The sequence below is a fragment of the Salmo salar genome, chromosome ssa14 (assembly GCF_905237065.1).
Source record: "Salmo salar chromosome ssa14, Ssal_v3.1, whole genome shotgun sequence".
NCBI classification, from domain to species: Eukaryota; Metazoa; Chordata; class Actinopteri; order Salmoniformes; family Salmonidae; genus Salmo; species Salmo salar.
In genome coordinates, this window is record NC_059455.1 from 47,406,902 (window position 1) to 47,433,331 (window position 26,430).

General features: G+C 44.9%; 1 long non-coding RNA gene across 1 annotated transcript; it reads right to left on the minus strand.

The window, feature by feature from the left end:
- Positions 1-938: 938 nt before the first annotated feature.
- On the minus strand, positions 939-26,430 carry LOC106569820 (uncharacterized). The gene is made up of 3 exons (XR_001320562.2): positions 26,019-26,430; positions 12,376-12,439; positions 939-1,790 (listed from the first exon to the last, which is right to left on the minus strand). It is a non-coding gene; the product is annotated as an uncharacterized lncRNA (long non-coding RNA).

Below are 26,430 nucleotides of genomic sequence, written 5' to 3' on the forward strand. Positions count from 1 at the left end.
GGGGCAAAACAACAGATTTGTACCTTGTCAGCTCAAGGATTCGATCTAGCAACCTTTCAGTTACTAGTCCAACGCTCTAACCACTAGACTACCTGCCGGCCCAGTGTGTCCATACAAGTTTCAGTGTGTGCGTGTGTGTGTGCGTGTGTGTGTGTGTGTGTGTGTGTGTGTGTGTGTGTATCTTTCACCATCACAGTACTCACCAGTGTGCAGTATGTCTCAGGTGGGTCTCCACAGGTGATATTGGGCGGGTCCAGGCTGACGGTCAGGTACTTGGTCATGACTGTAGCTTCTGGTTGACAGGCCATGTAGTCCCATGTTAACCCTTCCTCTGTGTAGATCCGACTCTTACACACGTCATAGTGGGACCAAGCAGCTGGGTATTGCTGCATGGCCACACACACACTCACACACACACTTACACACACACACACCGCCTGCAGTGTCAAAATCTCTGGACAACGCATCGCAGGTTTCTCTTTTGTCCGTCCTATCGTGACAAAGTGGCAGGTTTTTACTGTCCCTTTGTACTCACACAAAGAGAAGATGGACAGAAATAAGATGGACAGAAAGAAGATGGACAGAGAGAAGATGGACAGAAAGAATATGGACAGAAAAAAGATGGACAGAAAGAGAAGATGGACAGAGATAAGATGGACAGAGAGAAGATGGACAGAGAGAAGATGGACAGAAAGAAGATGGACAGAGAGAAGATGGACAGAAAGAAGATGGACAGAGAGAAGATGGACAGAGAGAAGATGGACTGAAAGAAGATGGACAGAGAGAAGATGGACAGAAAGAAGATGGACAGAAAGACAATGGGCTGAAAGAAGATACACAGAGAGAAGATGGACAGAGAGAAGATGGACAGAGAGAAGATGGACAGAGAGAAGATGGACTGAAAGAAGATGGACAGAGAGAAGATGGACAGAGATAAGATGGACTGAGAGAAGATGGACAGAGAGAAGATGGACTGAGAGAAGATGGACAGAGAGAAGATGGACAGAGAGTACTTTGAAAAGATGGTTCCCAACGTCAAAAGGTGGGAAGAGGGGGCACCATGTTACTGTGTGTGAGCAGCTTCAGACTACTGTTATTCCTCTTCGTTTACTGGTCTTTGTGGGACCAGGCTGGAGCTACAGTCACTATTGTGGGACCAGGCTGGAGCTACAGTCACTGTTGTGGGACCAAGCTGGAGCTACAGTCACTGTTGTGGGACCAGGCTGGAGCTACAGTCACTGTTGTGGGACCAAGCTGGAGCTACAGTCACTGTTGTGTGACCAGGCTGGAGCTACAGTCACTGTTGTGGGACCAGGCTGGAGCTACAGTCACTGTTGTGGGACCAGGCTGGAGCTACAGTCACTGTTGTGGGACCAGGCTGGAGCTACAGTCACTGTTGTGGGACCAGGCTGGAGCTACAGTCACTGTTGTGGGACCAGGCTGGAGCTACAGTCACTGTTGTGGGACCAGGCTGGAGCTACAGTCACTGTTGAGTGACCAGGCTGGAGCTACAGTCACTGTTGTGGGACCAGGCTGGAGCTACAGTCACTGTTGTGTGACCAGGCTGGAGCTACAGTCACTGTTGTGGGACCAGGCTGTTGTTTTTCTGGTGAAAGGTCGAGAGAGTGTGTCAGAAGGAAACGTTGTTCAGAAGTGTTGATTGTTAAATGTTTTTGAAGAGCTCAACGATGGGTCGGGGATGGTGTGGAGGGGTGGGGCCAACCTGTTGTCTGTATCTTCATCAACCAAGCAGTTTGTATGGTCTCAGGTCACTGTGGTCAGCCAGTGCTCTGTGGGAGAGAAGGAGAGGAGGTTATCTTACAGTCAGTGCTCTGTGGGAGAGGAGGAGAGGAGGTTATCTTACAGTCAGTGCCCTGTGGGAGAGGAGGTTATCTTACAGTCAGTGCTCTGTGGGAGAGAAGGAGAGGAGGTTATCTTACAGTCAGTGCTCTGTGGGAGAAAAGGAGAGGAGGTTATCTTACAGTCTGTGCTCTGTGGGAGAGAAGGAGAGGAGGTTATCTTGTAGTCAGTGCTCTGTGGGAGAGGAGGAGAGGAGGTTATCTTACAGTCAGTGCTCTGTGGGAGAGAAGGAGAGGAGGTTATCTTACAGTCAGTGCCCTGTGGGAGAGGAGGTTATCTTACAGTCAGTGCTCTGTGGGAGAGGAGGAGAGGAGGTTATCTTACAGTCAGTGCTCTGTGGGAGAGAAGGAGAGGAGGTTATCTTATAGTCAGTGCTCTGTGGGAGAGGAGGAGAGGAGGTTATCTTACAGTCAGTGCTCTGTGGGAGAGAAGGAGAGGAGGTTATCTTATAGTCAGTGCTCTGTGGGAGAGAAGGAGAGGAGGTTATCTTATAGTCAGTGCTCTGTGGGAGAGAAGGAGATGAGGTTATCTTATAGTCAGTGGTCTGTGGGAGAGAAGGAGAGGAGGTTATCTTATAGTCAGTGCTCTGTGGGAGAGAAGGAGAGGAGGTTATCTTACAGTCAGTGCTCTGTGGGAGAGAAGGAGAGGAGGTTATCTTACAGTCAGTGCTCTGTGGGAGAGAAGGAGAGGAGGTTATCTTACATTCAGTCCTCTGTGGGAGAGAAGGAGAGGAGGTTATCTTACAGTCAGTGCTCTGTGGGAGAGAAGGAGAGGAGGTTATCTTACATTCAGTCCTCTGTGGGAGAGAAGGAGAGGAGGTTATCTTGTAGTCAGTCCTCTGTTGGAGAGGAGGTTATCTTATAGTCAGTGCTCTGTGGGAGAGGAGGAGAGGAGGTTATCTTACAGTCAGTGCTCTGTGGGAGAGGAGGAGAGGAGGTTATCTTACAGTCAGTGCTCTGTGGGAGAGAAGGAGAGGAGGTTATCTTATAGTCAGTGCTCTGTGGGAGAGAAGGAGAGGAGGTTATCTTACAGTCAGTGCTCTGTGGGAGAGGAGGAGAGGAGGTTATCTTATAGTCAGTGCTCTGTGGGAGAGAAGGAGAGGAGGTTATCTTATAGTCAGTGCTCTGTGGACAGGAAGTGGATTAGTAGATACGTGGTCAGTGATCATGCACGCACACACACACAAACGCACACACGCACGCACGCACACACACACACACACACACACACACACACACACACACACACACACACACACACACACACACACACACACACACACACACACACAAGTTGTCTTATTTGACCACCGTTATCTACCCTTCAATAATGGCTCAGCTGAACTATACAATTTAAATGTGTCTTTGCTCGGATGTGAAACTTAATATTCATTAGAATTCCAAACAAAGCGGTGCTTTTCCATGTGTCGAGTAATTTAAATTGCTTTTCCAGTCAGCCCCTTTTATTTGTTGGAATTTCAGAGTTCAGTGTCATACATACACCCACATAATACCCTATTCCCTAGTTAGTGCACTACTTTTGACCAGGGCCCTGATCTAAAGTAGTGCACTATGTAGGGAAGAGCGTGTCATTTGGCGACACAGTTTAACTACTCATATTCTTTGGAGCGGTGGAGGTAGAGAAAATTGGGAGAGGAAAAATGGTGTGTTGAGGGATTGTTTTGCAGCTATCACTGAGAACTACTGTTCCTGTAAAAGTACCTGGCAGCCTTCAGTGTGTGTGTGTGTGGATGTGTGTGTGTGTGTGTGTGTGTGTGTGTGTGTGTGTGTGTGTGTGTGTGTGTGTGTGTGTGTGTGTGTGTGTGTGTGTGTGTGTGTGTGTGTGTGTGTCAAATCAAATCAAATATTATTTTATTTGAGCAACAGGTGTAGATGAACAGTGAAATGCTTACTTACGGGCCCTTCCCAACAATGCAGAGAGAAAATTAGAAAGATAATAACACAAGGAATAAATAAACAATAAGTAACAATAAATTGGCCAAATACAGGAAGTACCAGTACCAAGTAGATGTGCAGGGGTACAAGGTAATTAAGGTAGATATGTACATATAGGTAGGGTTAAAGTGACTAGGAAGCAGGATAGATAATAAACAGTAGCAGCAGCGTATGTGATGAGTCATAAGAAAAGTGCAAAAGGGGGACAATAGTCCAGGTAGCTATTTGGTTAACAATTTATCAGTCTTATGGCTTTGAGGGTAGAAACCGTTCAGGGTCCTGTTGGTTCCAGACTTGGTACCACTTGATGGGTGGCTGGAATATTTGACAATTTTTATGGCCTTCCTCTGACACCTAGTATAGAGGTCCTGGATGGCAGGAAGCTCGGCCCCAGTGATGTACTGGGTCGTACTCACTACCCTCTGTAGCGGCTTGCGGTCGGACGCCGAGCAGTTGTCATACCAAGCAGTGATGAGGCTCATACCAAACCTTTTTAGCCTCCTGAGAGGGAAGAGGCGTTTTAGAGCCTTCTTCACAATTGTGTTGGAGTGTATGGACCATGTTAATTCCTTAGTGATGTGGACACCAAGAAAACTTGAAGCTCTCGACCCGCTCCACTACAGCCCCCCATCAATGTGGTTGACGGCGTACTCGCCCCCCCGTTTCTTGTCTTAGTATCGTTGGTGATCCAGCCTACCACCTTCGTGTCATCCGCAAACTTAATGATGTTGTTGGAGTCGTGGGTGAACAGGGAATACAGGAGGGTGTCTGGGTTAGTTTCCTGCTCCTTGAAAGCAGCAGCTCTAGCCTTTAACTCAGAGCAAATGTTGTTCGCAATCCATGGCTTCTGGTTGGGATATTGTACGTACAGTCACTGCAGGGATGACGTCGTCGATGCACTTATTAATGAAGCCAGTGTTAATTAAACACCTCAATGTTATCGGATGAATCCCGGGAACATATTCCAGTCTGTGGTAGCGAAACAGTCCTGAAGCTTAGCATCTGCTTCAACGTACCACTTCTGTATTGAACAAGTCACTGGTACTTACTGTTTGAGTTTTTGCTTTTGAGCAGGAATCAGGAGGATAGAGTTATGGCCTTGTATGAGAGAGCCTTGTATGACCTTTTGTGTGTGGGAGTAAAGGTGATTAAGAGTTTTGTCACCTCTAGTTGCACAAGTGACATGCACTAAAATCACCGGCCAGTAGAAGCGCCACCTCTGGATGTGCATTTTCTTGTTTGCTTATGGCCGTATACAGCTCGTTGAGTGCGGTCTTAGTGCCAGCAACGAACGGTTTGAGGTGGTAAATAGACACCTACGTAAAATATAGATAAACTTTATTGGTAAATAGCATGGTCTGCAGCTTATCATGAGGTTCTCTAACTCTAGAAACGTCCTTAACCTTAGAGATCGTGCACCAGTTGTGGTTAACAAAGTGTGTGTGTGTGCGCGTGTGTGTGCCTGCGTGCGTGTGTGTGCGTGTGTGTGCGTGTGTGCGTGTGTCTGTGTCAGTAACGTAAAGCCTGTCAATAGGTGTGGGCAAAAAGAAACCAAAATAGATGATAACATTTGAATGCCAACCTCAGGATGAGTATATAGGACAGCTCTGAGCGAGAGTTAAGGTACTGTTGATTACATGTTGGTAACACCGATATTTCAACTCAAGGTGTTTCTGACTTTACAAGGCTATCTTTTAATGAATTTTCCATTGTGCTTGACTAAATATAGTCCTTTGCTGCTTTCAAGACAAAATCTACAATTTATAACGTAATCTTTATTTCAAGGGAAATAACTGCTTTTACTCTATGGCGTCATCAACTATTTAAAATAAATAAATAGATTTATGAACTACAGTGACAATCAAAAGAAATAGAATCCTTCAAATAAATCCTTCAACCACATTGACATTTTCAAATGTACATCTTAACGTGTCTCCTATTCCCTGATATCTTAACGTGTCTCCTATTCCCTAACATCTTAACATGTGTCCTATTCCCTGACATCTTATCGTGTCTCCTATTCCCTAACATCTTATCGTGTCTCCTATTCCCTGACATATTTCTTTCTACTGTATCATTGATTGTATGTTGTTTTACTCCATGTGTAACTCTGTGTTTTTGTATGTTGTCGAAGTGCTTTGCTTTATCTTGGCCAGGTCGCAATTGTAAATGAGAACTTGTTCTCAACTTGCCTAACTGGTAAAATAAAGGTGAAATAAAAAATAAATAAAAAACATCTTAACGTGTCTCCTATTCCCTAACATCTTATCGTGTCTCCTATTCCCTGACATGTTATCGTGTCTCCTATTCCCTAACATCTTAACGTGTCTCCTATTCCCTAACATCTTAACGTGTCTCCTATTCCCTAACATCTTAACGTGTCTCCTATTCCCTAACATCTTAACGTGTCTCCTATTCCCTAACATCTTAACGTGTCTCCTATTCCCTGACATCTTATCGTGTCTCCTATTCCCTGACATCTTAACGTGTCTCCTATTCCCTGACATCTTATCGTGTCTCCTATTCCCTGACATCTTAACGTGTCTCCTATTCCCTGACATCTTAACGTGTCTCCTATTCCCTGACATCTTAACATGTCTCCTATTCCCTGACATCTTAATGTGTCTCCTATTCCCTGATATCTTAACATGTTTCCTATTCCCTGACATCTTAACGTGTCTCCTATTCCCTGACATCTTAACGTGTCTCCTATTCCCTGACATCTTAACTTGTCTCCTATTCCCTGATATCTTAACGTGTCTCCTATTCCCTGACATCTTAACGTGCCTCCTATTCCCTGACATCTTAACGTGTCTCCTATTCCCTGACATCTTATCGTGTCTCCTATTCCCTGACATCTTAACGTGTCTCTTATTCCCTGACATCTTATCATGTCTCCTATTCCCTGACATCTTAACATGTCTCCTATTCCCTAACATCTTAACGTGTCTCTTATTCCCTGACATCTTAACGTGTCTCCTATTCCCTGACATCTTAACATGTCTCCTATTCCCTGACATCTTAACGTGTCTCCTATTCCCTGACATCTTAACATGTCTCCTATTCCCTAACATCTTAACGTGCCTCCTATTCCCTGATATCTTAACATGTTTCCTATTCCCTGACATCTTAACATGTCTCCTATTCCCTGACATCTTAACGTGTCTCCTATTCCCTGACATCTTAACGTGCCTCCTATTCCCTGACATCTTAACGTGTCTCCTATTCCCTGATATCTTAACATGTCTCCTATTCCCTGACATCTTAACATGTCTCCTATTCCCTAACATCTTAACGTGCCTCCTATTCCCTGATATCTTAACATGTTTCCTATTCCCTGCCATTTTAACATTGCTGCATATTTAACCATTCTTAATAGAACCCAGATGACTGGCCCAGATTTATAAGAACTGGGATTCAAACACATCAAGCAGTACCAGTTTCTACCAATGTAATACTTCTTTACATTGGTGGACTGACTCCGGAGCTGAAAAGGCTCTGAATACACTCAGGTTAAAGGGATACTTCGAGTGTTTTTTTTTAGCAATGATAATCTCATTGGTACAAATTTGTATGTCGCTGTGTCCAGTATGAAGGAAGTTAGAGGTAGTTTTGTGAGCCAATGCTAACTAGATTTAGCAGAATGACTGGAAGTCTACACTGTTAGAGAAAATGGTTCCAAAATAGTTCTTCAGCTGTCCCCATAGGAGAACCCTTTTTGGTTCCAGGTTTTTTTTCTAAGAGTGTATAGGTATCTGCTAGCATGCCAGTAGATACACATGACTTTCAGTCATTGCCCTAAACTCTAGTCAGAATTTGCTCAGAAAAAGACCTCTAACTTCCTTCATACTGGACACAGATACATAAAAATGGTATCCACGAGTTCATCTGGGGAAGCAGATAAATTCTGCCAAAATCCTGAGGTATCCATTTAAGTCCCCTAGTTTTAACCAGGTCCCCGCTGGCTCTTGTCAAAGGTAGTGCACTGTATAGGGAATAGAGTGCAATTTGGGATGCAGATATTGATGAAAAGACTGAAATATTTCTTTACACTGGAGACACGATCATTTCTGCAATTCATCCACATCTGAACATTTAAAATGAAACATGTTAGGAATGTATTACTGACAGCCTTGATTAGATATACATCTATGGGTGAGAAAGGGGAGGAGGAGGGAGAGAGGAGAGGGAGGAGGGAGGATGAGAGAGAGGATAGAGAGAGGAGGGGGAGAGGGAGGCGGGAGAGATAGTAGGAGGGAAGAGGAAGAGAAGGAGGGGAGGAGAAAGGGCGGGAGGGTGGCAGGGAGGGCAGAAAGGGGGAGAAGGGGAGAGAGGAGAAAGGAGGAAGCAGAAAGAGATGAAGGTGAAATGAGGAGGAGAGTGAAGGGAGAGAGGGAGAGAAAGGGAGGGAGGAGAAAGGAGGAGGAGAGAGAATGGAGGGAGGAGGGGAGAGATGAAGGTGAAATGAGGAGGAGAGTGAAGGGAGAGAGGGAGAGAAAGGGAGAGAGGAGAAAGGAGGAGAGAGAATGGAGGGAGGAGGGGAGAGATGAAGGTGAAATGAGGAGGAGAGTGAAGGGAGAGAGGGAGAGAAAGGGAGAAAGGAGGAAGCAGAAAGAGATGAAGGTGCAATGAGGAGGAGAGTGAAGGGAGAGAGGGAGAGAAAGGGAGGGAGGAGAAAGGAGGAAGCAGAAAGTGAGTAGGGAGAGATTTAGATTAGATTCAACTTTATTGTCATTGAACAAGTACAAGTACAACAAAATGCGGTTAGCATCTGACCAGAAGTGCAAATAAAGAGTACAAAAAATGTACATGTGAAACAATTAAGTTCAATGTATGTTATTAAGTGGGATGTATAAAAGTGCAATGAAGGAAATTGAAATTGCAAGGAGGTATGCAACTGAAATGCAGGGATAGCAGCAATGAGGTTACCGAGGTAGACATGTACAACTGAATTATGTCCTTAATCGGACTTTGCAAAGCAATGTCAGAGTCCAGTCGTACCGTGAAGAGTGCAAAGAGAGTAGTGCAACAAGGTCCCTGAGAGGCAGTACTAAGCGGTGGGCGGGTGGATATGGCTAGTGCCGTGTCACAGAGTTCAGCAGGGTTACAGTAGCTGGAAAGAAACTGTTCTTGAGCCTGTTAGTGCGGGAACATAGAGACCTGTACCGCCTGCCTGAAGGTAGGAGTACAAACAGTTTGTGGCATGGATGTGACAGGTCCCTGATGATGCCACGCGCCCTAAGCAGACACCTAAGCAGTCCCACTATAGCTCAGTTGGTAGAGCATGGCGCTTGCAACGCCAGGGTTGTGGGTTTGATTCCCACGGGGGGGGGCCAGTATGTAAAAATGTAATAAAAATGTATGCACTCTACTGTAAGTCGCTCTGGATAAGAGCGTCTGGACTAAAATGTAAATGTAGGTCTTCAATGGCTGGGCGTCAGTGATGTGCTGGGTGGTTTTCACCACCTGTTGCAGAGCCTTTTGGTTGGCCACGGTGCATCCGCCAAACCACACTGTGGCGCAGTTAGTCAGAATGCTCTCGACTGTGCAGTGGTAAAAGTTCACCAGGACCTAGGGAGACAGACAGGCCTTCTTCAACCCCCTCAAAAAGTACAGGTGCTGCTGTGCCTTTTTGACCGGTGTTGAGGGTCCAGGAGAGGTCCTCAGAGATGTAGACACCCAGTAATTTGAAGCTGTACACACGCTCCAACTCAGTGCCATCAATGAGAACTGGTGCATGGCTGCAGCTTTTAGACTTCCTGTAATCCGCAATGAGCTCCTTGGTTTTCTTTGCATTGAGGACCAGGTTGTTGTCAGCGCACCATGCAGCCAGGTGCTTGACCTCCTCCCTGTAGGCTGACTCGTCATTGTCACTGATCAGGCCTACCACCGTGGTGTCATCTGTGAACTTGACAATGGTCCGTGTACAGGAATGCAGTCGTAGGTGAAGAGGGAGTACAGGAGGGGGCTCAGCAGGCAGCCCTGTGGCACACCGGTGTTCAGGTTCAGGGTTGAGGAGGTGAAGTTGTCTAACCTGACAGACTGGGGTCTGTTGGTCAGGAAGTCCAAAGTCCAGTTACAGAGAGAGGGGCTGATCCCTAGGTCATGGAGTTTGGTGACCAGCCTAGAGGGAATGATCGTATTGAATGCTGAGCTAAAATCTATGAACGGCATTCTCACATAGGTGTGGGTTTTGTCCAGGTGGGTCAGGACAGAGTGCAAAGCTGTGGAGATGGTGTCATCTGTAGACCCGTTCGGTCGGTAGGCAAACTGGTGGGGATCCAGTGTTGGAGGACTTAAGGTAGGCCAAAACCAGTCTTTCGAAGCACTTCATGATCGTGGGGGTGGGTGCAACAGGTCGGAAGTCATTCAGGCTTGATGCGGTCGAATGCTTCGACACTGGCACAATGGTTGCCATCTTAAAACACGTGGGGACAACCGCCTGAGCCAGTGACAGGTTGAAAATGTCAGTGAAGACCTCGGCCAGCTGCCCAGCACATGCTCTGAGCACACGACTGGGGACACCATCAGGACCAGCAGCCTTGTGTGCATTCACCCTGCTTAGTGCAGACAAAACATCTGCGATGGATAGTCTAAGGGGGAGGTCATCTGGGGGGAGCTCAGCTTTGATGTCTGGATCCTTGTTGTCCCTGTCGAAGCGAGCATAGAACCTGTTTAACACGTCGGCGATGGAGACGTCGCTGGTTGTGGGGGTAGGGTTTTTTGGCTGATAGTCTGTGATGGCTTGGATGCCCTGCCACATGCGTCGAGGGTCGGAGTTGTTGTTGAAGTGCTCCTCAATCTGCAGTTTGTGGTCATGTTTAGCTTGGTCATGTCTTGATGCCCTTTTTCAGGTTGGCCCTGGATGAGCTGTAGGCTTCTGCATCGCCGGATCTGAAAGCAGCATTGCGTGCCTTTAGCAGTAGTCGGACCTCTCTGTTCATCCAAAGCTTCTGGTTGGGAAAGGCCTTTATTAGTTTATGGGTGGTGACATTTTTGATGCAGATGTTGATGTAATCCAGAACAGAAGAAGCATATGTTTCTATGTCCATATGTGAGTCAAGGGTGGCCTGAGTGGCAAACAATCTCCAGTCTGTGTGTTGAAACTGGTGCTGTAGTAATGAGTCTGACCCCTCTGGCCACACACTGACTGTCCTCACTGATGGTTTCACGCGTTTAATAAGGGGTAAATACTTGATGAGCAGGAACAGTGAAAGGTGATCAGACTGTCCCATGTGGGGGAGGGGAATGGCTTTGTAAGCCTCCGGAATGTTTGTATACACGTGGCCTAGTGTATTGTGTCCCCTAGTGGGGCAGGAGACATTTTCGTGGAATTTGGGAGAAACAGTTTTCAGATTTGAGTGGTTAAAATCCCCTGCAACAATAAAAGCACCATCAGGATGTGCCGTTTGCTGTTAGCTATTAGCAAAGTGAAGTTCTTTCATTGCTAATTTAGCATTAGCATCCGCAAGGTATATATAGGCTTCAGTAACAACAATGGATGTAAGCTCCCGAGGAAATTAGAAAGGCCTGCAGCAAATCATCAGGTAGTCCAGATTGGTTGAGCAGTGACTCCTGGTTATCTTACTGCCTGTACACCATGCTTTGTTTACATAAATGCACAGACCACCTCCTCTGGTCTTACCAGAGTCCTCTGCCGTACGATCAGCCCTGAAGACGTCACGCCCCTCTAGCCCAATAGCGTTGTCGGGCTGTTGTTTAGCCACGTTTCCGTGAAAATCATGACGCTACAATCCACAATCCTTTTTTTGTTAGATGATTCTTAGTCGTATTTTGTTCATTTTTGTTCGCCAATGTCCGGACGTTACCGAGGAAAAGGCTAGGTAGTGAAAGCTGATGTGGGGTAAGCTTTTGCCTCGCCCGGAGGCCACCTCACTTCCCTCGCCTTTGTTTACAATCTCGACGCCGCCTCCAGGCATGCACTTCCTCTCTGCTATGTTTCAGTCTCCTGGGGTTTCTTCGCGATCTCCAGAGGAAGTTGTCAAAAAACTCTTTGTGCATTGTGATACAATATCCAGGAGTTCTTGTTGGCTATTTAGAGTGTACGTCAGGCTGTACTGAGTACTGAGTGAATAAACTAAGAACTATTAAGTAAATGACTGCTAATTCGCTAAATCTAGGTAGATGCCAAGCCTCGTGTTGTACACTCGCTGCAATACAGAATGTGAAAGGTTTGTCTCTCTAAATGTGCTGATATCAATCAAGAAGTCTTGTAACAAGAAGCCAATTACAAATTTGATATCTATCCCAGAACTGAATATGATGAAGTCACCGGCCAGGAAGCTGCCCAGGGGAGGAGGGAAGACCGTGATGTGATAAAGTGAGATAAAGTGTAGAAGATGGTGTGTTAGTGTGTTTAATAATAACACAAATAAAATGGTGGGTGATTATATTTGTTCTAACTGCAGGGGGTTCCAGGAACTGATAAGGGCTAGGCTGAGGAAAATCACCATAATCACCATTTAGATAGAAACCTCCCGCCCATTATCGGATGCTTGAGTTTCATTATTCCACTGGTCAGATTATGTTTCACACTTACCTCTCTCTCTCTCTCTGATCACTGGAGTGAATCTGTGGAGCCGTGGAGCCGCCTTGCTTCTTATCTGTTTTGCATTAGGAAAAGTGAAAAAGAGAAATTCAACGCTAAGCGATAGTGGATGGGGCTGACTGCATGAATATTGGATGTCATTCAGAGAGCGAGAGAGAGAAAGAAGAGAGAGAGAGAGACAAGAGAGAGAGAGAGAGAGAGAGAGAGAGAGAGAGAGAGAGAGAGAGAGAGAGAGAGAGAGACAGAGAGAGAGAGAGAGAGAGAGAGAGAGAGAGAGAGAGAGAGAAGTGTCCGGACATTCTGCCATGATGGTGGAATAGTGGAATGATCTCCAGGACAACCTGATCAAACTAAATGTTGACAGTTTAAAATATGTGGTAATAATATTATGAAGATATTTTGCAGCTGAATAAATGTTGCTTTTGATGCAAAATCCACACATTTCTTTTAGTACTAACTTACTCACAGTGTGGTTTTCATCTGACTAAATAAGATGATACTAATGTCTAGCCTTTAGCTCAGTGGGCTAACACAGTCCTGAGCAACACTGGAGACCAGGGTTTGAACTCACTCGGTCACACACCATGTTACCCAATGACTAATGCACTGGGGATAACAACATTTTCAGGGTCCAAGGTTGCAGGAAGAAAATGCTAAGGCTGCTAGGATGCATTCTATATTAAAATTCATAAATATTTCACCAGATCTCTTTATGTTCAGGAGAGAGAGAGAGAGAGAGAGAGAGAGAGAGAGAGAGAGAGAGAGAGAGAGAGAGAGAGAGAGAGAGATCCAGAGGTTGTCTATCTTAAATCCTCTCTTCTGTTGTTTTTTTAGTTGTGTGAAACACCCGCTTGTGTCTGCTATCATCCCATCCTATGGGCCAGTCAGGCATGGTGGAGTGTTTAAAGATGGCATCCGGCCTCTTTCTCTACATACCCCTCTCATACCCAATATGGCGCCGAAGAACATGGCTGACGTTTTACATTCTCCCAACCAATTGTGCAATTTTGTTATATTTTTTGCGTTTTGTTTAACACATTTTTTTTTACTTATTGTGTACATAATGTTGCTGCTACCCGAAAATAACTTCTGGACATCGCGATTACTCACCGCGGGCTGGAAGAAACTTTTTCCTTTAACGAGTCCGACGAGAAGGATATCCTGCTTTCACTGGATCAGGCCCAGATCCACGCCTTTTGCGTGAAGAAAAGACGCAAGAAAAAAGGGGACGCAGATCGGGAATCCTTCTGAGAATCCGGAGAAGAGCGAGTAAACGCCCAATGCCTTCCATTCTCCTTGCAAACGTGCAATCGTTAGAAAATAAAATTGATGACCTAGTATTAAGATTATTCTACCAACGGGACATTAAAAACTGTAACATCTTATGTTTCCCCGAGACGTGGCTGAACGAAGAAACGGACAATATAGAGCTGGTGGGATTTTCAATGCACCAGCAGAACAGAGACGCTACCTCTGGTAAGACAAGGGGTGGGGGTGTGTGTCTTTTTGTCAATAACAGCTGGTGCGCGATGTCTAATATTAAAGAAGTCTTGAGGTATTGCTCACCTGAGGTAGAGTACCTTATGATAAGCTGCAGACCACACTATCTACCAAGAGAGTTCTCATCTGTATTATTCGTAGCTGTCTATTTACCACCACAAAGCGAAGCTGGCACTAAGACAGCTCTCAACCAACTCTATAAGGCCATAAGCAAAGAAGACAATGCTCACCCAGAAATGGCGCTCCTAGTGGCCAGGGACTTTAATGCAGGCAAACTTAAATCCATTTTTCAAATTTTTTACCAGCATGTCACATGTGCAACCAGGGGAAAAAAAATCCTAGACCAGCTTTACGCCACACACAGAGATGCATACGAAGCTCTTCCCCGCCCTCCATTTGGCAAATTTGACCTCAATTCTATCCTCTTGATTCCTGCTTACAAGCAAAAACTAAAGCAGGAAGAACCAGTGACTCGCTCAATACGGAAGAGATCAGATGATGCGGATGCTACACTACAGGACTGTTTTGGTAGCACAGACTGGAATATGTTCTGGGATTCCTCCAATGGCATTGAGGAATACACCACCTCAGTCATCGGCTTCACCAAGAAGTTCATCGATGACGTCGTCCCCACAGTGACTGTACGTACATATCCCAACCATAGGCCATGGATTACAGGCAACATCCGCATCGAGCTAAAGGCTAGAACTGTCGCTTTCAAGGAGCGGGAGACTAATCCGGACGCTTATAAGAAGTCGCACTATGGCCTCAGATGAACTATCAAACAAGCAAAGTGTCAATACAGGATTAAGATTGAATCCTACTACACTGGCTCTGACGATCGTTGGATGTGGCATGGCTTGAAAACTATTACAGACTACAAAGGGAAACCCAGACGCGAGCTGCCCAGTGACACGAGCCTACCAGACGAGCTAAATGCCTTTTATGCTCGCTTCGAGGCAAGCAACACTGAAGCATGCACGAGAGCACAAGCTGATCTGGATGACTGTGTGATAATGTTCTCGGTAGCCAATGTGAACAAAACCTTTAAACAGGTCAACATTCACAAAGCCGCTGGGCCAGATGGATTACCAGGACGTGTACTCAAAGCATGCGCAGACCAACTGTCAAGTGTCTTCACTGACATTTTCAACATGTTCCTGACCGAGTCTGTAACACCTAAATGTTTCAAGCAGACCACCATAGTCCCTGTGCCCAAGGAAGCGAAGGTATCCTGCCTAAATGATTACCGCCCCATGCCACTCACGTCGGTAGCAATCGAGTGCTTTGAAAGGCTCGTCATGGCTCACATCAACAGCATCCTCCCGGACACCCTAGACCCACTCCAATTCGCATACCGCCCCAACAGATCCACAGATGACGCAATCTCATTTGCACTCCACACCGCCCTTTCTCACCTGGAGAAAAGGAACACCTATGTGGGAATGCTGTTCATCGACTACAGCTCAGCGTTCAAAACCATAGTGCCCACGAAGCTCATCACTTAGCTAAGGACTCTGGGACTAAACACCTCCCTCTGCATCTGGATCCTGGACTTCCTGATGGCCCGCCCCCAGGTGGTAAGAGACAGCAACAACACATCTGCCACGCTGATCCTTAACACTGGGACCATTCAGGGGTGTATACTTAGTCCCCTCCTGTATTCCCTGTTCACCCACTACTGCATGGCCAAACATGAATCCAACACCATCATTAAGTTTGCTGACAACACAACAGTGGTAGGCCTGATCACCGACAACGATGAGATGGCCTTTGGGAGGAGGTCAGAGAACTGTCAGTGTGGTGCCAGGACAACAACCTCTCCCTCAATGTGAGCAAGACAACGGAGCTGATCGTGGACTACAGGAAAAGGCGGGCTGAACAGGCCCCCATTAACCTCACTAGGGTAGGGGGCAGCATTTGGGCAGCATTCGGAATTTTGGATGAAAAGCATGCCCATAGTAAACTGCCTGCTACTCACGTCCAGAAGCTAGGATATGCATATAATTGGTAGATTTGGATAGAAAACACTCTAAGGTTTCCAAAACTGTTCAAATAATGTCTGTGAGTATAACATAACTGATTTCCTCAGGCGAAAACCTGAGGAAAATCTATCCAGGAAGTACTATTATTTTGAATTGCCTGTTTTTCCATTGAAAGCCTATCCACCATACAAAGACTTATGACGCAGTTCACGATCCCCATGGCTTCTTCCACTACATGTGGCCAGCTGGTGTATAACATTTGTATCTTTTATGTATGTTTATTACGCTCTGCAATTTCACCGGATGTTGTTTGAGACAGTGGATTACTGAACAAAACGCGCTAACAAAATGGAGGTTTTTGGATATAAAGAGGTACTTGATCGAACAAAACGAACATTTATTGGGTAACTGGGAGTTTTGTGAGTGTAACCATATGAAGATCAAAGGTGATTAATTTTAGCGCTATTTCTGACTTTTGTTACTCGTCTACTTGGCTGGTTACTGTTTGTAATGATTTGTCTGCTGGGCGCTGTTCTCAGATAATCGCATAGTTTGCTTTCGCCGTAAAGTCTTTTTGAAATCTGACACCGTGGTTGGATTAACAAGAAGTTAATCTTTAAACCAATGTATAACACTTGTATGTTTCATGAATTTTTATAATGAGTATTTCTGTTTTTGAATTTGGCGCTCTGCAATTTCACTGGATGTTGGCCAGGTGGGACGGTAGCGTCCCACACCCCCTAGAGAGGTTAACATCGAAGGGGCTGTAGTGGAGCTGGTCGAGAGTTTCAAGTTCCTTGGACTCCACATCACCAACGAGTTATCATGGTCCAAAATTACCAAGAAAGCCGTGAAGAGGGCACGACAAAACCTTTTCCCCTCAGGAGACTGAAAAGATTTTGCATGGGCCCCCAGATCCTCAAAAGGTTCAACAGCTGCACCATCGAGAGCATCCTGACCGGTTGCATCACTGCCTGGTATGGCAACTGCTCGGCAGTAAGGCGATACAGAAGGTAATGTGAATGGCCCAGTACATCACTGGGGCCAAGCTCCCTGCCATCCAGGACCTATATAATAGGCAGTGTCAGAGGAAAGCCCATAAAATTGTCAGAGACTCCAGTCACCCAAGTTATAGACTGTTTTGTCTGCTACTGCACGGCAAGCAGTACCGGAGCACCAAGTCGAGGACCAAAAGGATCCTCAACAGTTTATACCCACAAGCCATAAGACTGCTGAATAATTCATAAAAATCGCCACCGGACAATTTACATTGACACCCCCCCCCCTCTTGTACACTGCTGCTACTCGCTGTTTGTTTGTTACCTAGGCATAGTCACTTCGCCCCCACCTACATGCACAGATTACCTCAACTAGCCTGTACCCCCGCACACTGACTCAGTACCGGTGCCCACTGTATATAGCCTCGTTATTGTTATTCTTATTGTGTAACTTTTTATTTTAGCCCACTTGGTAAATATTTTCTTCTTCTTGAACTGCACTGTTGGTTAAGGGCTTGTAAGTAAGCATTTCACGGAAAAGTCTATACTTGTTGTGTTTGGTGCATGTGGCAAATAAAATTTGATTCTCTCCCTCTCTCGCTCTCTCTCGCTCTCTCTCTCTCTCAATTCCATGGGCAAATAGTTAAAGTACAAAAGAGAAAATAAAAAACATAAATATGGGTTGTATTTACAATGGTGTTTGTTCTTCACTGTTTGCCCTTTTCTTGTGGCAACAAATATTGCCGATATTATTGCCCAATAGATATGAGTTTATCAAAGGTTTTTCAAAATTGTATTTGTTTTCAAATTCTTTTTGGATCTGTGTAATCTGAGGGAAATATGTGTCTCTAATATGGTCATACATTTGGCAGGAGATTAGGAAGTGCAGCTCAGTTTCCACCACATTTTGTGGGCAGTGTGTACATAGCCTGTCTTCTCTTGAGAGCCAGGTCTGCCTATGGCGACCTTTCTCAATAGCAAGGCTATGCTCACTGAGTCTGTACATAGTCAAAGCTTTCCTTTATTTTAGTTCAGTCACAGTGGTCAGCTATTCTGCCACTGTGTACTCTCTGTTTAGGGTCAAATAGTATTCTAGTTTGCTCAGTTTTTTTGTTAATTTTTTCCAATGTGTCAAGTAATTATCTATTTGTTTTCTCATGATTTGGTTAGGTCTAATTGTGTTGCTGTCCTGGGGTCTCTGTGGGGTGTGTTTGTGAACAGAGCCCCAGCACCAGCTTGCTTAGGGGACTCTTCTCCAGGTTAATCTCTCTGTAGATGAAATACATCCTTCAAACAAAAGTGTGATGGAAGCTTCAAACATCTTCTCCTTTCCTTTCGCACTTTCAGCCATAAGAAATGTATATACAGCGCAAGCATATCGTCACTGTCTGATAAAAACGTCCTCTCTCTCAAAACAGAAACTTTTCAGGAAATGAAAAAAAAAAAATATATATATATATATATACACTGCTCAAAAAAATAAAGGGAACACTTAAACAACACAATGTAACTCCAAGTCAATCACACTTCTGTGAAATCAAACTGTCCACTTAGGAAGCAACACTGATTGACAATAAATTTCACATGCTGTTGTGCAAATGGAATAGACAACAATTGGAAATTATAAGCAATTAGCAAGACACCCCCAATAAAGGAGTGTTTCTGCAGGTGGGGACCACAGACCACTTCTCAGTTCCTATGCTTTCTGGCTGATGTTTTGGTCACTTTTGAATGCTGGCGGTGCTTTCACTCTAGTAGTAGCATGAGACGGAGTCTACAACCCACACAAGTGGCTCAGGTAGTGCAGCTCATCCAGGATGGCACATCAATGCGAGCTGTGGCAAGAAGGTTTGCTGTGTCTGTCAGCGTAGTGTCCAGGGCATGGAGGCGCTACCAAGAGACAGGCCAGTACATCAGGAGACGTGGAGGAGGCCGTAGGAGGGCAACAACCCAGCAGAAGGACCGCTACCTCCGCCTTTGTGCAAGGAGGAGCAGGAGAAGCACTGTCAGAGCCCTGCAAAATGACCTCCAGCAGGCCACAAATGTGCATGTGTCTGCTCAAACGGTCAGAAACAGACTCCATGAGGGTGGTATGAGGGCCCGACGTCCACAGGTGGGGGTTGTGCTTACAGCCCAACACCGTGCAGGACGTTTGGCATTTGCCAGAGAACACCAAGATTGGCAAATTTGCCACTAGCGCCCTGTGCTCTTCACAGATGAAAGCAGGTTCACACTGAGCACGTGACAGACGTGACAGAGTCTGGAGACGACGTGAACGTTCTGCTGCCTGCAACATCCTCCAGCATGACCGGTTTGGTGGTGGGTCAGTCATGGTGTGGGGTGGCATTTCTTTGGGGGGCCGCACAGCCCTCCATGTGCTCGCCAGTGGTAGCCTGACTGCCATTAGGTACCGAGATGAGATCCTCAGACCCCTTGTGAGACCATATGCTGGTGCGGTTGGCCCTGGGTTCCTCCTAATGCAAGACAATGCTAGACCTCATGTGGCTGGAGTGTGTCAGCAGTTCCTGCAAGAGGAAGGCATTGATGCTAGGGACTGGCCCGCCCGTTCCCCAGACCTGAATCCAATTGAGCACATCTGGGACATCATGTCTCGCTCCATCCACCAACGCCACGTTGCACCACAGACTGTCCAGGAGTTGGCGGATGCTTTAGTCCAGGTCTGGGAGGAGATCCCTCAGGAGACCATCCGCCACCTCATCAGGAGCATGCCCAGGTGTTGTAGGGAGGTCATACAGGCACGTGGAGGCCACACACACTACTGAGCCTCATTTTGACTTGTTTTAAGGACATTACATCAAAGTTGGATCAGCCTGTAGTGTGGTTTTCCACTTTAATTTTGAGTGTGACTCCAAATCCAGACCTCCATGGGTTGATAAATTGGATCTCCATTGATTATTTTTGTGTGATTTTGTTGTCAGCACATTCAACTATGTAAAGAAAAAAGGTTTTAAAACGATTATTTCTTTCATTCAGATCTAGGATGTGTTGTTTAAGTGTTCCCTTTATTTTTTTGAGCAGTATATATATATATATATTTATTTTTTCTCACAATAACTAATATACAATTATTAACTTCAGAAGCTAAATGCTTGTTGTCCAGACTGATGACTGTAAAACGCCCCCCCACCCCACCCCCCCCCCCACCCCCCTTCACAGATTTCAATTGTCCAACACCCATTTCTTCCCTATGAGCCAGAGCCAGCCAGTGCGTGATCAATTGGCAGGAAACACAGACGTGGCATCCGCTACCAGCCCCCTTCTGTCTATCTCTGTATTCCTCTCCCTCCCGCTCTATCTACAGTACCAGTCAAAAGTTTGGACACACCTACTCATTCCAGGGTTTTTCTTTATTTTTACTATTTTCTACATCAAAACTATGAAATAACACATATGAAATCATGAAGTAACCAAGAACGTGTTAAACAAAGTGTTAAACAATGAAAATATACTGGAGATTTGAGATTCTTCAAAGTAGCCACCCTTTGCCTTGATGACAGCTTTGCACACTCTTGGCATTCTCTCAACCAGCTTCACATGAAATGCTTTTTCCAACAGTCTTGAAGGATGAAGTGGAACATTTCTGGGATCTTTTATTTCATCTCATGAAACATGGAACCAAGTTTACATGTTACGTTTACATTTTTGTTCAGGGTATTGCTCTACCTCTCTCTCTCTGCCTTTCTCACTCTGTCTCTGTGCTTCTCTGCCTGTCCCTCTCTTCTGCTCACTCTCCCGAGTAACAGTTTAAATTTAGCCACAAACAGTTAATGTCTGATGGCTGAATGGTTAACCCAGGCTTGGTAGCTCGGTGGGGAATTTCTGATACAGTATATAGTACATTGTGTAAAGGATACATTTTGCTGACGTGTTGGGCTGACGCACCGATTTAATGCTTTCTTAATTAGAACCCAGGCAGTATTCTGTTAATTAGCACCCAGCTAGTACATTGTTGATCAGCACCCAAGCGGTACTGTGTTAATCTGCACCCAAGCGGTGCTGTGTTAATCAGCACCCAAGCGGTGCTGTGTTGATCAGCACCCAAGCGGTGCTGTGTTAATCAGCACCCAAGCGGTGCTATGTTGATCAGCACCCAAGCGGTGCTGTGTTAATCAGCACCCAAGCGGTGCTGTGTTAATCAGCACCCAAGCGGTGCTGTGTTAATCAGCACCCAAGCTGTGCTGTGTTAATCAGCACCCAAGGTGTGCTGTGTTAATCAGCACCCAAGCTGTGCTGTATTAATCAGCACCCAAGCAGTACTGTATTAATCAGCACCCAAGCAGTACTGTGCTAATAAGCACACAAGCAATGCTGTGTTAATCAGTCCACTCATCTATGGTTAAAGATCACCAGAGGGTAGACATACAGCACTCCAGTCCTGTCAGTACAAACTCAGCCCTGTCTATAGTCTATACAACCTCAGCCCTGTCTATAGTCTACACAAACTCAGCCATGTCTATAGTCTATGCAACATCAGCCCTGTCTATAGTCTCTACAACCTCAGCCCTGTCTATAGTCTATACAACATCAGCCCTGTCTATAGTCTATGCAACATCAGCCATGTCTATAGTCTATGCAACATCAGCCCTGTCAACAGTCTATGCAACCTCAGCCCTGTATATAATCTCTACAACCTTAGCCCTGTCTATAGTCTCTACAACCTCAGCCCTGTCTATAGTCTATACAAACTCAGCCCTGTCTATAGTCTATGCAACCTCAGCCCTGTCTATAGTCTATACAACCTCCGCCCTGTCTATAGTCTCTACAACCTCAGCCCTGTCTATAGTCTATACAACCTCCGCCCTGTCTATAGTCTCTACAACCTCAGCCCTGTCTAGTCAATACAACCTCAGCCCTGTATATAGTTTATACAACCTTGTCTATAGTCTATACAAACTCAGCCCTGTCTATAGTCTCTACAACCTCAGCCCTGTCTATAGTCTATACAAACTTAGCCCTGTCTATAGTCTCTACAACCTCAGCCCTGTCTATATTCTATACAACCTCAGCCCTGTCTATAGTCTATACAAACTCAGCCATGTCTATAGTCTATACAAACTCAGCCATGTCTATAGTATATGCAACATCAGCCCTGTCTATAGTCTCTACAACCTCAGCCCTGTCTATAGTCTATACAAACTCAGCCATGTCTATAGTCTATACAACCTCAGCCCTGTCTATAGTCTCTACAACCTCAGCCCTGTCTATAGTCTATACAAACTCAGCCATGTCTACAGTCTATACAAACTCAGCCATGTCTATAGTCTATACAAACTCAGCAATGTCTATAGTCTATGCAACATCAGCCCTGTCTATAGTAAGCAACATCAGCCCTGTCTATAGTCTATGCAACATCAGCCCTGTCTATACAACCTCAGCCCTGTCTATAGTCTCTACAACCTCAGCCTTGTCTATATTCTATACAACCTCAGCCCTGTCTATAGTCTATACAAACTCAGCCATGTCTATAGTCTATACAAACTCAGCCATGTCTATAGTCTATGCAACATCAGCCCTGTCTATAGTCTATGCAACATCAGCCCTGTCTATAGTCTATGCAACATCAGCCCTGTCTATAGTCTCTACAACCTCAGCCCTGTATATAGTCTCTACAACCTCAGCCCTGTATATAGTCTCTACAACCTCAGCCCTGTATATAGTCTATACAACCTTGTCTATAGTCTATACAAACTCAGCCCTGTCTATAGTCTATACAACCTCAGCCCTGTATATAGTCTCTACAACCTCAGCCCTGTATATAGTCTCTACAACCTCAGCCCTGTATATAGTCTATACAACCTTGTCTATAGTCTATACAAACTCAGCCCTGTCTATAGTCTATACAAACTCAGCCCTGTCTATAGTCTATACAAACTCAGCCCTGTCTATAGTCTATACATGTCACGGGTGTCGTTGGGATTGGACCAAAACGCAGTGGGAACGTGTAAACTCATCTTCTTATTTTATTAAAGAAGGAAAACAAAAGAAACACGTATACAAAAACAACAAATGACACTAAACAGTCCTGTCAGGTGCACGAACACAAAACAGGAAATAACTACCCACAAAAACCCATGAAAAAACACCCCTACTAAATAGGACCTTCAATTAGAGGCAACGAGGAACAGTTGCCTCCAATTGAGGTCAACCCAATAAACTACAAATAGAAATAGAAAGACTAGAACGAACATAGAAATATACTAACATAGAACATTAACCACAAACTCCGAAACACATAAAACAAACACCCCCTGCCACGTCCTGACCAAACTATAATAACAAATAACCCCTTTACTGGTCAGGACATGACAATACAACAGCTCTGTCTATAGTCTACACAACCTCAGCTCTGTCTGTAGTCTATAAAACACATGTCTAGTCTATACAACCTCAGCCCTGTCAGTACAATCTCAGCCCTGTCTGTACAACCTCAGCCATATCAAAAGTCTATACAACGTCAGCCCTGTCTATAGTCTATTCAACATCAGCTCTGTCTATAGTCTATACCACCTCAGCCCTGTTAATCGTCTATACAACCTCAGCCCTGTTAATCGTCTATACAACCTCAGCCCTGTCAGTACAACCTCAGCCCTGTCAGTACAACCTCAGCCCTGTCTGTACAACCTCAGCCCTGTCTGTACAACCTCAGCCCTGTCTGTACAACCTCAGCCATATCAAAAGTCTATACAACATCAGCCCTGTCTGTAGTCTATACAAAATCACCTTTGTCTATACAACCTCAAGCTCTGGCTATAGTCTATACAACCTCAGCCATGTTAATCGTCTATACAACCTCAGCCCTGTCTATAGTGTATACAAACTCAGCCCTGTCTATAGTATATACAAACTCAGCCCTGTTTATAGTCTACCCAACCTCGGCCATGTCTATAGTCTATACAACCTCAGCTCTGTCTATAGTCTATACAAAAGCAGCTCTGTCTATACAACCTCAGCCCTGTTAATAGTCTATACAAACTCAGCCCTGTTTGTAGTCTCCTCAACCTCAGCTATGTCTGCAATCTACACAAAACATGTCTAGTCTATACAAACTCAGCCCTGTCTACAGTCTATACAACCTCAGCCCTGTCTATAGTCTATATAACCCCTGTATGTAGTCTACACAACCTCAGCCTTGCCTATAGTCTATACAACCTCAGCCCTGTATACAGTCTATACAAACTCAGCCCTGTCCATAATCTATATAACCCCTGTCTGTAGTCTACACAACCTCAGCCCTGTCCATAATCTATACAAACTCAGCCCTGTCTATAATCTATATAACCCCTGTCTGTAGTCTACACAACCTCAGCCCTGTCTATAGTATATACAACCTTAGCCCTGTCTATAGTATTTACAAACTCAGCCCTATTTATAGTCTACCCAACCTTGGCCATGTTTCTAGTCTATACAACCTCAACCCCGTCAATAGTCTATACAAACTCAGCCCTGTTTATGGTCTCTACAACCTCAGCTCTGTCTGCAGTCTATATAACCCCTGTCTGTAGTCTATACAAATGTAGCCCTTTCTATAGGCTATACAACCTCAGCCCTGTCTATAGTCTATTTAACCTCATCCCTGTCTGTGGTCTATATAACCCCTGTATGTAGTCTATACAACCTCAGCCCTATCTGTAGTCTATACAACCTCAGCCCTATCTGTAGTCTATACAACCTCAGCCTTGTCTATAATCTATATAACCCCTGTTTGTAGTCTTTCCATCCTCAGCCCTGTCTATAGTCTATACAAATTTAGCCCTGTCTATAGTCTATTTTACCTCATCCCTGTCTGTGGTCTATATAACCCCTGTATGTAGTCTTTACAACCTCAGCCCTATCTGTAGTCTATACAACCTCAGCCCTGTCTATAGTATATACAACCTTAGCCCTGTCTATAGTATTTACAACCTCAGCCCTGTCTATAGTCTACATAACCCCTGTTTGTAGTCTACACAACCCCAGCCCTGTCTATAGTCTATATAATCCATGTATGTAGTCTTTCCAACCTCAGCCCTGTCTATAGTCTATACAACCTCAGCCCTGATTTTAGCCTGTACAATATCAGCCCTCTTTGTAGTCTATACAACCTCAACCCTGTCTATAGTCTATACAACCTCAGCCCTGTCTATAGTCTTTCCAACCTCAGCCCTGATTTTAGCCTGTACAATGTCAGCCCTCTTTGTAGTCTATACAACCTCAGCCCTGTCTATAGTCTATACAAACTCAACCCTGTATATAGTCTATACAACCTCAGCCCTGTATATAGTCTATACAACCTCAACCCTGTCTATAGTCTATACAACCTCAGCCCTGTCTATAGTCTATACAAACTCAGCCCTGTATATAGTCTATACAACCTCAACCCTGTCTATAGTCTATACAACCTCAACCCTGTCTATAGTCTATACAACCCATGTATGTAGTCTACACAACCTCAACCCTGTCTTTATTCTAAACACTATCAGCCATGTCTGTAGCATGTAAAACCCCTGGCTGCCCAGTTTGAACAATAACCGCTGGATTATTACTCAGAACAGAAATTAACTCAAAGATTAACAAACATAAATGTAATATACTTCGGATGCCTATGGCTCACCATATAATTTTTTTTTTTACAAAAACGTAACAAATTGGCCTATTTAAATCAGATATTTGTTCAAAATTGGAAAATAATTGATTATTGCACACAATTTTGTTCAAATTCGCAAGAGCATGACTACTTGTATTTCAATTAGAACTATAGCTAAGGAATACGCACAGGTTTCCCAGGTGGACTGGAAATGACCTGTCGTAACCATTCAAAAAGTTCAGTATGCAACATTGGAACAGGTTTGGGCTTAACGTAGTTTAATTACAGAGTTAGTGTGTTGCAAGAGGTCATGGAACAGATTGCAATATCTGATTTAGTCCTTGTCACACTCCCCATGTTGAAAAAGTCTTTGTAAAATCAAAATCTATATCACAATAGCCAACCGAGTCCTACGCGTAAAGCGCGCATTCAGAAAGCAACGGACAGGGTAAAACACAGCTCTCGTCCTAAAAACAATAGAATATTAAATGAAGATCTAAAATACCGATACAGCTGCTCAACTTTTGTTTTCAATTCATAATCGGTTATTTCTCTACTTCTTCTTACCGTTGGCAATCTCTTTTACATCGCTCCTTTTCATGCAGAGCGGGACCTCCCGGGAGCGCAAACAACCTCTTCTCTCTAGGTCTCTCTCGTCTATTACCGCTCAGACGCGACTCCTGAGACACTGGAATCACCCCGAGACACGGGAAACCTCCCAGTTTATCTTCAATCATCCGCTTCTTTTACGCAACGCAGACCGCCTCTCAGGATGCAGATGATATATTGTGTCATTTCACCTTGCGGGCGTTCCTCTGGTCTCGGGAGCTTTCGTGATAACCCCATAAACCCACCAAACTATCTCGTGATCTCTGCTCACTGATTCGCTAAGGAACAGAACCACAGAGCGCCAGACAAATAGCGTATTCTGGAGTGGGTAATCGCAGACTTGCACCTGCCTCTGTACCACTTGTCTCTG